The sequence below is a fragment of the Miniopterus schreibersii genome (assembly GCF_964146895.1).
Source record: "Miniopterus schreibersii genome assembly, chromosome: 13".
In the NCBI taxonomy this organism is placed as follows: Eukaryota; Metazoa; Chordata; class Mammalia; order Chiroptera; family Miniopteridae; genus Miniopterus; species Miniopterus schreibersii.
In genome coordinates this window covers 54,409,068-54,421,342 of record NC_138113.1, presented here as the reverse complement: position 1 = coordinate 54,421,342, position 12,275 = coordinate 54,409,068, and the positions used below count along the sequence as shown (strand labels likewise).

Genomic DNA, 12,275 nt, shown 5'->3' with positions numbered 1-12,275 from the left:
CCTGTATCTGGCAAAAAAAAATGTATTTCAAAAGTGAAGGATCCATTCTCAAATAAACAAAAGCTGAGAAAGTTTCCTACCATTAGAAAATCCTAAAAGGGAGTCCATCCTGCAGGTTAAAATTAAACTACACTAGACAACAACTGGAAGCCATATGAAGAAACAAAGATCTCAGTGAAAAATGAATACATGGCAATTATAAAAGCTAGTGTTATTCTAATAATGGTTTGAAACTCCACTCTGTTTTCTACATGATTTAAGAGAGTAATATTACATTAAAAAATGGGGTTTATTCCTGGAATATAAGGATGGTTCAACATCAGTGTAAATACACTACATTAATACAATGAAAGACAAAAACCACATGCTCATCTCGATTGTTTCAGTAAAACCATTTGACAAAATTCATGATAAAAACATTGAGTAAACTGGGAACAGAAGGAAACTACCTCAAGTTAAGAAAAACCATGTATGAAAAACCTACAGCTAACATATACTCTGTGGTGAAAAAAAAAAAATGAAAACTTTTCCTTTAAGATCAGGAACAAGAGTAGGATGCCTAGTTTGAATACTTCTTTTCAACATAGCACTGGAAGTTCTAGCCAGACTAGTTAGACAAGAAAAAGGAATTAAAAGGCCTATAAATTAGAAAGGAAGGTGTGAAATTGTTTGCAGATGATATGATCTTAGATGTAGAAAACCCTAAAGTTTCTACAAAAAAACTGTTGGAACTAATAACTTAGCAAAGTAGCAGGATACAAAATCAATACACAAAAATCAGTATGTACTTTTTAACTGAAAGAGATAATCTAAGTGCTGAAGAAGCATATTTTAGGCAGGGGAGATGATTCAAGTGAATATTTTCTCTTATACATGCATGCAAGGAAAATAGGTCAAGTGTAGAGAAAGTCTCCAGTAAGGAGGAATAAATTAAAGAAATTTAATATCTTAAAATTTTCTATTAAAGTGGTCATTGAATATTACACACCTTTTAAAAAAATTTTGCTCTAAAGTTGTCAACTTATTTTAAGCAAAAATATTAAAATCAAGGCTAACAATTTCAGAACCAAATAGGTTTCCCTGAGAGAAGTGAATTTTCATTACTGGAAGTGTTCAAGCATCCATGTGACTTGTCAAGACTGCAGCAGATGTGACTTCTTACTGAATTAGGGAAGGTATAGTAGCCTTCCATGCACACTTCAGAGATATGTGGGGTCAGTTTCAGACCACTGCAATAAAGAGAATATTAATATCACAATAAAGTGAGTCACATGAATTTTTTTGGTTTCCCAGTGCACATAGGAGTTAATGTTTAATGCTATACTGCAGTCTTAAGTATACAATCACATATGTCTCAGAAAACAGTGTATATACCTTAATTTTAAAATACTTTATTGCTTAAAAAATGCTAACATTTATCTGAGCCTTTAGTGAGTTGTAATCTTTTTTCTGGTGGTGTGTCTTGCCTCAGTGTTGATGAAAATGTAATATCTGAAGTGCGATAAAACAGAGAGCAGTAAAATGAGGTATGCCTGTATACTAACTGAACAATCCAAAAATGAATCAGAAAAACAAGTCCACTTGCAGTAGCACCATAAAGAATAGAATACTTAGGAATTAACTTAACCAGGGAGGCAAAAGATTTGTACAATGAAATCTAAAAACACTGCTGAAAGAAATTAAAGAAAACATAAATGGAAACAGCCCCATGTTCATAGATTGGAAGACTAATATTGTTAAGATGCCAACACTACTTAATGTGATAGATTCAGTGAAATTCCTATCAAAATTTCGATGATTTTTTTTTGCAGACATAGAAAAACCCATCTTAAAATTCATATAGAAACTCAAGGTACCTTAAATAGCCAAAATATCCTTGAAAAAGAAGGTCAGAACTGAAGGATTCACTCCTCCTGGTTTCAGAACTTACTACAAAGCTACAGTGATCAAAATAATGTGCTATTGGCCTGAAGGCAGACCTACAGACCAATGGAATAGAATAAAGAACTCAGAAAGGAACCTTTGTATATATAGTCAAACGATTTTTGTCAGTGGTGCCAACATTATTTAATGGGCAAGTATAGTTGTTTTACAAATGGTACTGGGAAAACTAGATATTCACAAGCAAAAGAATGAAGTTGGACCATCACCTAACTCCATATACAAAAATTAACTCAAAACAGATCAAAGACATAAAATGTAAGACCTAAAGCCATAAAACTCCTAGAAGAAAACAGGACAAAAGCTTTATGACACTGGTCTTGGCAGTTATTTCTTGGCTATGACATCAAAGGCACAGTCAATAAAAAATAAAAGACAAATTGCACTTCATGAAAATTTTTAAATTTTATACATCAAAAGACAGTATTGCCCTGGCCTGTGTCGCTCAGTTGGTTGGGTATATTCCCGTGCACCGAATCATTGCCGGTTTGATTCTCCGTCCGGGCACATGCCTGGGTTGCAGGCTTGATCCCCAGTAGTGGCATGCACGAGGCAGCTGATCGATGTTCTGCAGTCACATTGTTTCTCTCTCTTTTCTCCCTCTCCTTCCTCTCTCTCTAAAAATCAATTGAAAAATCTTTAAAACAGACAAAACAGTACCAGCAGATTAAAAAGGCAGCCCCCTGAACAGGAGAAAATATTTGCAAATTATATATCTGGTAAGGGATTAATATAGAGAGAATAAAACTAACAACAAAAAAGCAGACAACCTGATTAAAAAATGAACAAAGGATTCAAGTAGACATTTCTCCAAAGAAGACATACAAATGGCCAATAAGCACATGCAAAGATGCTCAGCATCGATGATCATTTGGGAAATGCAAATCAAAAGTACAATGAGGTATCACACCATCAGGATGGCCACTGTCTAAAAACAAACAAACAAACAAACTATCCCAGCTGGGTGCCTTAGTTGGTTGGAACATTGTCCCATACAACAAAAAGGTTTCGGGTTCAATTCCCTGTCAGGGCACATACATTGGTTGAAGGTTCAGTCTCCCATTGGGGCACAATATAGGAGGCAACCAGTCAATGTCTCCCTCCCTCCTTCTCTCCTTTTCTCCCTTTCCCCCTTCCTTTCTCTCTAAAATCAATAAACATATCCTCGGGTTAGGATATTTTAAAAAATAGTAACAAATGTTGGTGGGGATGTGGAGAAATTGGAACCCTGTGCACTGTTAGTGGGAATGTAAAATCGTGCTGCTGCTGGAAAATTGTATGGCAGTTACTCAGAACATTAAAAATATAATTATGATATAAACCAGAAATTCCTCTTTTGGGTATATACTCAAAAGAATTCAAATCAGGGTTCTCAAATAGGTATTTGGACATTCATGTTCATAGTGGCGTTGTTAATGATAGCCAAAGCATGGAAGCAACCCTTGTCCATCAGCAGACATATGGAGAAACAAAATGTGACCTATACGTACAATAGAGCATTATTTAGCCTCAGAAAGGTAGGAAATTCTGACATAAGCTACAACATGGATGAACCTGGAAGATGTATGCCAAGTGAAGTAAGTCAGTCACAAAATGACAAACACATTATGGCTCCACTTAGATGAAGTAATTAGAGTAGTCAAATCAGAGACAGGAAGTAGAATTGTATGTGCCAGGGGGAAAAGGAGGAATGGATGGGGAATGACTTTTAGTGTTTATTGGGTATAGAGGTTCACATTTACAACATGAAAGGAATTATAGATTTAGAGGTACAGGGTGGTGATGGTTGCACAACATTATGAATGTATTTAATACCACTGAACTGTACACTTAAAAATGCTTAAGATGGGCAAGTTTTACATTATGCATAATAATAAAATGGAAAAGCAAAAACCAGTGGTGGGCCGGATTTGGCTTGTGGACTGTAGATTATCAACTTCTAAGCGCTTTCTGTTCTCTTAAGATAAATAGGGAGGAAGATAGGAATTTGGCATGCACAGAATTGTAAAAATTACTCATCTTTTTTTCCCCCCCTTAATACTTCACATCCTGGTCAGTGTGCTCAGTGGGTTAGGCATAGTCCCATGCATCAAAAGGTTGCAGTTCATTTCCCAGTCAGGGCACATGCCTGGTAGGGGGTGTGCAGAAAGCAGCTAATCAATGTTTTGCTCACATCAATGTTTCTCTCTCTCCCCCCTTTCCTCCCTTCTCTCCCCCCTCCGCCTCCCTTCCTCTCTAAAAATTAATAAAAAATGTTTTTTAAAAAATACTTCTATTACAAAAGAAATATAAGCTTGTGGAAAATATGGAAAATTTGGAAACATAATAAATAACTATAATAATTTATTGGATATTGCCAAGTGCCAGTTACTCTTCTAAATTCTTTTTTAAATTTTTTTATTGAATTTATTGGGGTGCCATTGGTTAATAAAATTATAGGTTTCAGATGTACAATTCTGTAATACATCATCTGTAGATTGTATTGTATGTTCACCACCCAAAGTCAAAATACATGAAATAGGTATTGATTTTGTGATCATATTATGGGGGGAGCATATTAAAATATTAATACTTCAATTTATTTCCTTTAAGTGATTTTTCTCTGTGTAACATAGCTTTGTTTTCTTATTCTACATAGTTAGTTTTAAAATGTAACAACAAATTTTATACTCAGAGCAGCCATTTCTCATGATGTCAAGTTGTTAACACCTAGGAACAAAGAACGCAAAAACATATTAAATCATACAGACAAACCTCACACCTTGTACAACTCAAAATGGATGATGAACTTAAATATAAACATAGAACTTTGGGGGGGGGGAAATGAGAGAAAAGCTTTAGGATATAGAAGTGGGCAGAATTCTTGACACCAAAGCCTTGACACAGAACTACAATCTCCATAAAGGAAAAATTGATGAATTAAAAACTTGCTCTGCAAAAGACCATCTGAAATAGGTAAAAAGCCAGACTATAGACTAAGAGGCAAAGCACCTAGTTTTTAGAATATATAGAGAACTCTCAAAACTCCATAATAATTTAAAAAGTCTAATTAGGAATTGGCAAAAGACGAGCAGACATTTTACTGAAAAGGACATAGAAATGACAAAAAAGACATGGGAAGGTGTTCAACATCAGTATCCATCGGGAAAATGCAAATTAAAAAACACACACAAAGTAGTGACAACACCAAGTGCTAGCGAGGATGGGGAGAAACTGGATCACTCATACATTTCTAGTGGGTGTGGACGTGTATGCCACTCTGGAAAACTGTTTGGCAGCTGCTTATAAAACTACACGTGGTTACCCTGTGACCCAGCATTGCACTCTAGTGAATTCTTCCAGAGAAATGGAAATTTATATTCACACAGAGACATGTTCACAGAAGCTTTGTTTGTAATAGTCAAAAGCTGGAAACAACCCAGGTGTCCTTCAGTGGGTGACTAGTTAAACTAGCCGTGGAGCATCCATGCCCTGGAACACTGCTCCGCAGTAAAAACGGAAACAATTCTCGCCACATGCAGCAACCTGAGTGAATCACCAGAGAATTATGCTGAGTAAACAAAGCCAACCCCCAAGGTTGTATTTGTATGATTTCGTGCACATGACAGTTTTGAGATGACATATCAGATGTGAACAACAGAATAATGGTTGCTGGAGCTTGGGGGAGGGGGAAACAGAAGGTTGGTTGTTGTAAAGGATAGCACCCAGGATCCTTGTGGTGATGGGATGTTCTGAATCGTGACTGTGGTGGTAGACTCATTAACCTACAGGAGTGAGACTTGAGTAGAAATTAATAGATACACAAACACATAGGTGAGTACAAGTAGAACTGAGGAAATCTGAATAAGATATGTGATTGTGTCAGTGTCAATATCCTGGTTGTGATCTATACCATAGCTTTTGCAGAATGTTACTTTGGGGGAAACTGGCTAAAATGTTCCTTTCTATTATTTTAGTCTTACTGCTACAATTACCTCAATAAAAATTTGTATTAAAATACACATAGGTAAATACATGATGCAGAACAATTTTTTTTAAAAGTTAGGGAAGACCCATTTTGTGAGTTAAAAATTTCTACAACTGCCTCCCAGGTGCTTGATCTGTTTTCAGTATTATTTGCAGAGAACCTTTTGAGGGATGGGGGTAGGTAGTTGATGAGAGGCAAGGCTGTAAGGTTAGTTTTCGTAAGCAAAAGTGTACCTCATCCTCTACCCCTACCCCAGTCCTTGAAGAAGTATGTAATTTTATATCTGAAGATGGCAAAGAAATCTGGTCATCTGCAAGGAAACTTGTCTAATCTTCTCAAGCACAGCCCCGGGGAAAGCCGCACAATATGTGACACTGATACACTGCCCAGTGTACATGCCTGACCTGTGTACATGCCTGACCTGTGCTGTGGAGAACCTTAAATTCTAGGCAGACACACACCTTGTCTTATATCTAAGCACCTAGTGCCTTGTACACAACTAACCTTGTTTGCTTAATTCTGTAGTAAATTTCATTTAGTTGAATTTTTCTAAGGAAATTAAATGTTCTGTTCAATTATATAGCATAAAATGATGACAACATTAAAAATTGTTAGCAATAATATGTCCAACTTCAGCTCATGTAAGGCTGAAGAAGTCAGTACTAGGCACATAGTCTTATCAAGGGTATGTGTAATAATAAGGATGTAATAGATCAGATTACAGGATTTGAGTTTGACTCATACCGTTTGCTCCTTGACCAGTAATTCGAATCATTCAGAGGCTTAGTTTCCTTATCTGTAAAATATAGTCCTGTATTCAGATGTCTCCAATATATTAAGAGCTGCAAAGTCCACTAGAGATACAGTTGTGATAATCATGCACTTTGATTTATAATGCAAGGAGATGTCATTTCAAAGGAAAATCTAAATTATTGTTATTTCTTCATAAAATTAAGGTTACTGTAGGGTTTTCAGTCTTGGCAGTATTTATATTTTGGACTAGATAAGTTCTTGGTGGATGTGGGATGGGGGAAGAAGGAAGAAGACTGGCCTGTGCATTATAGAGCATTTATCAGCATCCCTGGCTTCTGCCCCCTAAATGCCAGTAGCGTAGTCTCCTCAGTTGGGACCATCAAAAATATCAAGACACCAGCTCAGTTGGTTGGAGCATCTTCCCATATATCAAAAGGTCATGGGTTCGGTTCCCAGTCAGGGTACATACCCAGGCTGTGGGTTCAGTCCCTGGTCTGGGTGCATATGGAAGGCAACCAGTCAATGTTTTTCTCTCACATTGATGTGTGTGTCTCTCTCTCTCCCTCTCTCCTCTCCTCTCCTTTCCCTCCTCTCTAAAATCAACAAAAAGATATCCTCTGGTGAGGATTTAAAATATATACATTCACATATAGTGGAGAACTACAAGGTTATAGGGATAAAGTTATCATATGTGTTATTTTTGTGATAAGAGAATTTAATATTTGAGAACATGTCACACATATATATATTTTTGCAGAGACTGGTCATTCAGTTGGAAGAATGATCCATTTTTCTCCATATATTCCCTGTTTTGGTTGGGCATGCTTTCTGAGAGACTTCTCAGGTTGGTCTGACATCTGGGGCCTTGCAGTCAGCTAGGCTGAGGCTGGAGCCCTTACATGCAATAGCAGCAAAGACTCTGGATTGTGGATTGGAAGGAGCTTGTGCTTGTCTTTTGAGATAAACACAGTGGAAAGAACATTTGTCGTAAGTCACGAATTACCAGTGTTAAGTTTCTGTCATTCACTGAAATTTACTTTGAAATATTGTAAGTATGTCTTATATTTGATAGAAAATCCAAAACTACATGACATGGGCATTTTTTTTAGCGCCCTGAGTACTCCTGACAGACCTTTATCTCTTGACATGAATTCATAAAGTTCAAGAGTGCCTGCCTGTCAGATGGTGAAATATGAAATTGCATTGTCTTCTAGGGATTGCTTCATTATTTAGTGAGGCTGATCATGCTCATCATGTTTTCATATGATCATATGATTATTGGCCATTTTGTAGTCTTTATTGAATTGCCTGTTCTTTCCCTTTGCTTACATTTCAATCACAATATTCTTTTCTCTATTTTCTTTATTTTTTCTTATTGCTCTTGATTTATAAAATTTTTTACTTAAGATGTAAGGTTATTAATGTGTGACCCTTACTTGCTTTTTCTCTTCTTCCTCCTCTTTTGACACAATCTGTTTGTCTTTTTTAAATAGACAAGTTGATCTCATTTATTCATACTGTATTTGTGTTTAATCCAGTCCATATAATTTTTATGCTTTCCTCTTTGTTGTTTTCTCTCTCGATTTAGAGGCTTAGTTTTCAGATATATAAGATATTTTTAAACCTTCACTTCTCAGATTACCTTAGAAATAAAGTAGTGTCTGTTGTGATCTCTCCCTTTCTCTCAGTACTTAGGGTGAGATTTTACTCTTTATAATTGTTAAGTAATTATTTTTCTCTTTTGTGACTTACACTTCAAAAACATTTCCTTTCTACTTTTCTAACCTTACTGCCACAGTTCCTTTACCTTGAGTATCTACTTATCTTTCACAAGACAGCTTCCTCATTTGTGGCTCTTCATGAGTAATCTTTTTGGCTAGATTGTCTTCCTAAAGGTTTTCCCCCTCAAGAAAGTGTACATGAGCAATACACTTCCTCAATCACCTTTCTGTCAACCTCAAATGGAAACCAGTTTTACTCTTCTAGAATTGTTGGGTTATACTTTCTTTGAAGTGACATACAATATAGTGTTACTTCATGTACAATTTGAAACATTTGACATATTTATACACCTGTGAAACCATCCCTGCAATCAAGATAGTGAATGTATCCATCACCCACGAAAGTTTACTTGTGACCTTTGGTGATCCTTCCACTCTCACTGTCACTCCATCTCTAGGCAGCCACTGATCTGCTTTCTGTCACTATCAGTTAGTTTATATTTTAAATCACTTTATATAAGTGGAATCATACAGCATGTACTTTTTGGGAGGGGGTCTGACTCAGCATAATTATTTTGAGATTCATCCATGTTGCTGTGTGTATCAATAGTTTATGCTTTTTTCCACTCAAATGTTGTTTTAAAGTTCTTTTTAAAATAATGCATATTTGTTGTAAAACAATAAAGAAATGTTTAATGGGAAAGAAAGAAAGGTTCCCAGTCTTGAATTCATTCTTTTTTATTGCTGAGTAGTATTCTGTTGTGCGATAGCACACATTTCACCTGTTGATGGAAATTTGGGTGGTTCCAGGTATTGACCAGTTACAGCTAAAGCTGCTATAAACATTCATATACAAGTCTTTGGATGAACCTATGCTTTTGTTTCTTTTGGGCACATATCTAGGAGTTCATTGGCAAGGTCATATGGTAGGTGTATGTTTAATTTCATAAGAAATTGCGAACCTTTTTCTAAAATGGTGATCCTGTTTTGCATTCCCACCAGGTGCGTATGAAAGACAGTTCTAATGACTTCACATCCTCACCAACCTTTTAGATGATAAGTCTTTTCAGTTTTGGACATTATAACAGGTGTGTAGTTTATTGTAGTTTAAACTAGCTTTTCCTTAGTAGCTGATACTGAGTATCTTTTCATGTGCTTAGCTGACATTTGTATAGTAGCCAATTTTTAAGAATCAGGTGGTTTAGTATTCAGATTCGTTATATTGAAGTTCAGGATATACAAGTTCTTAATCAAATATGAGATTTGCAAAATTTTCTCTCATTGTGTGGTGTGCCTTTTCATTTTCATAACCATGTCTTTTGGTGAGTATATCTGTCTTTTTTTTCTTTTATACCTATTGGTTTTTTGCCTTGTTCATGAAATCTTTTTCTATTTCAAGGTTACAAAGATAATCTCCTACGTTTTCTTGTTGAAGAAAGATTAGTTCCTAATCTTAGAACTCTGGTTTATCTGAAATTAGTTTGAGTGCCTTGTGTGACATAAGGATAAAGGCTTACTTCCCCCCAATAGGTTTGTCCAGTTGTTCTAGCTCCATTTGTTGAAAAGGTATATGTTTCTCTATTGAATTGCATTGATGCATTTGTTGAAAGTCAAATGACTATAAATGTGAGTTCATTTATGGACATTCTCGTGTTCCATTAATCTATTTGCCTTTATGCCAGTGCCACACTGTCTTGATTGCTATAGCTTTTTTCGAGTGTGGTAACGTATATGTAACATAAAAATTACATTTCGAACCATTTTTAAGTGTACAGTTTAGTGGCATTCGGTATGTTTACATTTGTTTTCACATTAGCACCATCTAGCTCCAGAACTTTTCACCATCCCAAACCCTGGCCATTATATATACACCATTCTACTTTCTGTCTTTATGAATTTGACTACGTTAGGTACCTCATAAAGTGGAATCTTATAGTATTTGTTCTTTTGTGACTGCTTGTGTCACTTAGCAGTAGTGTAAACTTAGTCTTTAAGGTTCATCCATGTTGTAGCACGTATCAGAATTTCCTTTCTAAGACTGAATAATGTTCTGTTGTAAAATTACATTTTTTGTCCATTTATTGGTTGATAGGCACTTGGGTTGCTTCCATTCTTTAGCTATTGTGAATGATGCTACTATCTGAGTCCCTGCTTTGTGCTTCCAAATTCTTTTGGGTCTGTACCCAGATGTGGATTTACTGGATCATATGGTAATTGTTTTAAATTTTTTTTTAATCCTCACCTGAGGATATTTTTTCCATTGCTTTTCAGAGAGAGTAGAAGGGAGAGAGATACATTGATTGCTGAAACATTTTAAAGAAATTTACAGACATCCTGACATTTTAGTTTCACCCAGGCATTCACTTTCAAAAATAAGGACATTTCCCACATTTGCCATATTTTCCCCATATACATTCTCCAAAATACCATTTCAAAGTTATATGTATTAATGGGAAAAAATAATGCAACTCTGCTACAACTCTACTGCTATTTCTAGTTACAACGTAGAAGCTAACCTTTTGGTATAAGTTAACTGATGGCATTTCTTTTTCTTTTTTAATATGTTTTTATTGATTTTAGAGTGGGGGGAGGGAGAGAGGAACATTGATGTGAGAGAGAAACATCAATAGGTTGCCTCCCATACGTGCCTGATTGGGAATTGAACCTGCAACCTGGGCTTGTGCCCTGACTGGGAATCAAACCGGCAACCTTTCTGTCCACGGGACAACGCTCAATCAACTCAGCCACACCCGCCAGGTCACTGATGGTATTTCTTAGAGTTTGGGCATTTGCTTACACATTGTTAAGCTCTTTATTTCCTTCATTAGTTGCCTCCCAACTTCTTGTTTTCTCTCTTGTCCTCCTCTGATCTGTCCTCTACACTAAAGCCAGAATAATATCTTTGAAAGCATGTCTGTCTCTGCCTCTTACTCCTCCAGACCCCTTGTATTGCATTTAGAATATACACAATCCAAACTTCTTACCATGGCTTCTCCAGAGCACAACATAACCAGAACCTGCCCTCCAGCCTCATTTTCTTTTTCTTTTTTTCCCTTTTTTTTGCTGGCTGCTTGTTGTTTATTTTCCACTTGGTACAAGGTACACAGTTCCAGGGTGTCAGGAAGGCTCACATGTGGCTTGGGTAGTAAAGACCAGGGCTCTCAATTTCCTTTTTGGTGTTTTGCTGTTTTGATATAAAAGAACCCACTGCTTCTGCTTGCTGCAGCCTGCCTAGCCCATGGGGTGAAGGAAGGAGGGGGAAGGAGATAGAGGGGGAGGGGCTCAGGAGAGCCTAGCACCTCTAGAAGTCTGGTGGCTGGTGGTGGCCACTCAGGATGGGGACCCTGCGTTCGCTTTGCTGGGCTCTCATTTTCTTCTTTTCTCTCCCTTCTCTCAACCCCAGCCAAGTAGACCTGCTGTCTATTTTTCAAGCATGCAGGCTCTTCCCTATACAGGACCTGTTCACATGCTGTTTCCCCACCACCACCCAGTCTCACTTCCACCACCCAATCTCGCTTCCACACACAGTGCTTTTCATCCTTCAGGCTTTAGTGTAAGTGTTATCTCTGCATACAGGCCTTCCCTCATCACGTGTTCAAGAACGTCACCTATTTATTCTCTGACACAGCACCTTTCCAGGATTTTCATAGTCCTTTATTCAGTGTATAAGCACATATTTATTTAGTTGTTTCTTTAAAATTATTTTTCTTTAATTTTTTTCATCCCTGTTTATCCCCCCATACCCTCTACCACCTCCACCCATCTCTCTCCACCCCACAACCCATATTTATTTAGTTTTAAAATGACTGCCCCTCCCCCAATACCTTGAGGTCCATAGTGTCCACAGCTGTTATACATCAGCATCTGGCACACAGTGGTAAACAGTGAACAGT

At 36.9% G+C, this 12,275-nt stretch overlaps 1 protein-coding gene across 1 annotated transcript in view; it reads left to right on the top strand.

Moving 5' to 3' along the window:
• The window catches only part of TMEM131 (transmembrane protein 131), a 181,294-nt gene that overhangs the window by 51,660 nt on the left and 117,359 nt on the right, over nucleotides 1–12,275 (top strand). The gene's annotated exons all lie outside the window — the stretch shown is intronic.